The sequence below is a fragment of the Urocampus carinirostris genome, unplaced genomic scaffold (genome assembly GCF_059441175.1).
Source record: "Urocampus carinirostris isolate Australia breed hairy pipefish unplaced genomic scaffold, RoL_Ucar_1.0 HiC_scaffold_94, whole genome shotgun sequence".
In the NCBI taxonomy this organism is placed as follows: Eukaryota; Metazoa; Chordata; class Actinopteri; order Syngnathiformes; family Syngnathidae; genus Urocampus; species Urocampus carinirostris.
In genome coordinates, this window is record NW_028283201.1 from 20,001 (window position 1) to 22,500 (window position 2,500).

General features: G+C 71.6%; 2 non-coding genes across 2 annotated transcripts in view; both read right to left on the bottom strand.

Moving 5' to 3' along the window:
• LOC148345132 (28S ribosomal RNA) overlaps window positions 1–553 on the bottom strand; it is a 4,529-nt gene extending 3,976 nt beyond the window's left edge. Inside the window, exon 1 of the ribosomal RNA XR_015848813.1 lies at window positions 1–553. This exon is cut by the window's left edge and continues 3,976 nt beyond it. This is a non-coding gene — a ribosomal RNA (28S ribosomal RNA).
• A 564-nt stretch (window positions 554–1,117) lies between these two features.
• LOC148345133 (5.8S ribosomal RNA) lies at window positions 1,118–1,271 on the bottom strand. The gene has a single exon (XR_015848816.1). It is a non-coding gene; the product is annotated as a 5.8S ribosomal RNA (ribosomal RNA).
• Window positions 1,272–2,500: the final 1,229 nt, after the last annotated feature.

Genomic DNA, 2,500 nt, shown 5'->3' on the forward strand with positions numbered 1-2,500 from the left:
CGGCCCCGTCCCCCGAGGGGGAGCGGGAACCGGGGACGGGACGCGACCGCCGCGCCGACCGACCGGCCGCCCTGGCGCCGCCGGGTTGAGTCCCCCGAGCAGACTGCGCGGGCCCCACCCGTTTACCTCTTAACGGTTTCACGCCCTGTTGAACTCTCTCTTCAAAGTTCTTTTCAACTTTCCCTCAAGGTACTTGTCGACTATCGGTCTCGTGCCAGTATTTAGCCTTAGATGGAGTTTACCACCCGCTTTGGGCTGCATTCACAAGCAACCCGACTCCGAGAAGGCCTCGCCCCGGCGAGCCGGGGGCCGCTACCGGCCTCACACCGTCCCTGGGCTGAGCCTCTATCAGAAGGACTCGGGCCCCCGAGCGGCGCCGGGCTAAAGCGGCCTTCCGTACGCCACATTTCCCTCGCCCTACCGCAGGGCGGGGATTCGGCGCTGGGCTTTTCCCTCTTCGCTCGCCGCTACTGAGGGAATCCTGGTTAGTTTCTTTTCCTCCGCTTAGTAATATGCTTAAATTCAGCGGGTCGTCTCGTCTGATCTGAGGGCGTGCGCGTAGAGCTGTGCGGTCGGGGCCGGCGCCGGGACCGGCGCCGCCGCCATACGGCCGTTGTGATCCGTGCGGGGATCCGCTTGCTCGGCGACCCTCGCCGAGAGCAGCCCCGCGCCGCACGGACACGCGACACCGACGGGCGGACGGACGCCGAGGCGCCGACCGGGACCTTTACCTGAGGAGGGCGCCGAGCGCCGCCGCCATACGGGCCGCCGCGCGGAGCCGCGCGCGCGGAGCACCTTCTCGGTATGCTAAGTACCAGCCGTACTCACCGGCAGCCGAGAAGCACCTCCGGACGCGCGGACGCGCGACACCGACGGGCGGACGGACACGGAGCGCCGCCCGAGTCTGTATTTGAGGGTACGAAGGGACGGGGGTCCCTGCGAAACCCCAGCCGCGGAGTGGGCGGGGACACGGGTCGCGCGCCACCCGCCGGGCGGACCGGCGGAATGTCGCGGAGGGCCCGAGCCTCGCCCGCGCGGACCGGGTTCTCGCGCCACCCGCCGGACGGACCGGCGGAATGTCGCGGAGGGCCCGGCCCGCGTCCGATCGATTGGAAAGCGCCGCTCAGACAGGCGTGGCCCCGGGGTAAAACCGGGGCCGCAATGTGCGTTCAAAGTGTCGATGATCAATGTGTCCTGCAAATCACATTAGTTCTCGCAGCTAGCTGCGTTCTTCATCGACGCACGAGCCGAGTGATCCACCGCTAAGAGTCGTACGTTTGGGCCCTTTTACGTCCGCCCGGGACGATCGGAGACAAATTCACGACAGGGTTTGTACCGGAGACGAACGCGCCGCGGGTGCCGTTCGGTCGCTCCCGCGAGCGAGCCCCTAACCCGCGGCGCGGTTACCGACGGGCGCGATACGCGCGACGCCGCGACGAGCCGAGCGGGTCGGGCGCGCGGCGCTGAGGCCGGCGCCCGGCGTCTCCCGCTCGGGGCCGCGACGGCGCCCGAGACGTGCGTCTGCCCGGGTAGGTCGGGCGCTCGGCGCTGAGGCCGGCGCCCGGCGTCTCCCGCTCGGGCCTGACACGACTCGGCGACCGGACTCGCCGGGTAGGTCGGGGGCTCGGCGCTGAGGCCGGCCCCCGGCGTCTCCTACCCGGACCCCGGAAGGCCATCCGACTTGGAAGCCCCGCCGCGCCGCGAAGCGACGCTTTGGGTGTTGCTACCCGTCAGCGAGTGGGTTTGGTTTACAAGGGCGGCGCGACCGCGCTGACACCGAGGGGGGACTGGCCCCCGACCCGGCCGCGGCCTGCCCGGACTATGGATGGACAGAGGAGACCGCGGCGGACCGCGCGGAACCGAACCCCCGGTGTCCGGAGCCCCGGGAGGAACTCCGGTGTCCGGGGGCCGGCCCACGCGCGCGCTACGCGGCCCCTCGAGGGCTCCGGCCGACGGACGCGTTTGGCCGGGGAAAAAGGTAGCCGGTGGGAGCACCGTTTCGTCGCCCTGAACCTTCGTCTCGGGCGGGCGTCCCGACGCCGCCGCCATACGGCCGTTGTGATCCGTGCGGGGATCCGCTTGCTCGGCGACCCTCGCCGAGAGCAGCCCCGCGCCGCACGGACACGCGACACCGACGGGCGGACGGACGCCGGGGCGCCGGCCCGAACCGTTACCTTTAAAGGACGGGAGGTCGTCGAGGCGAGTGCCGCCCCGGAAGCGCGCGCCGGAAGCGCGAGAACCGCGCCGAGCTAGGGTCGTCGGCATAGGGGGATTCCCCGGTTACGGGGGTCCCGCGCACGGCCGCCGCCTTTCGCCCGTCGCTGGCGGTCGCCTGTCGTCGCGCCGCGCCGCGCTACTGGGGTCGTCGGACGAGCGCGCTACCCCGCTCGCACGGAGGTAGCGCGACATCGCCCGCCGCCTTTTCTCGCGTCGCGCCGCGCCGCGTGGCGCCCGCCGAACTCGCTCCGACGCGCGGCCCGGGAGTGACCCGCGCCGCGCC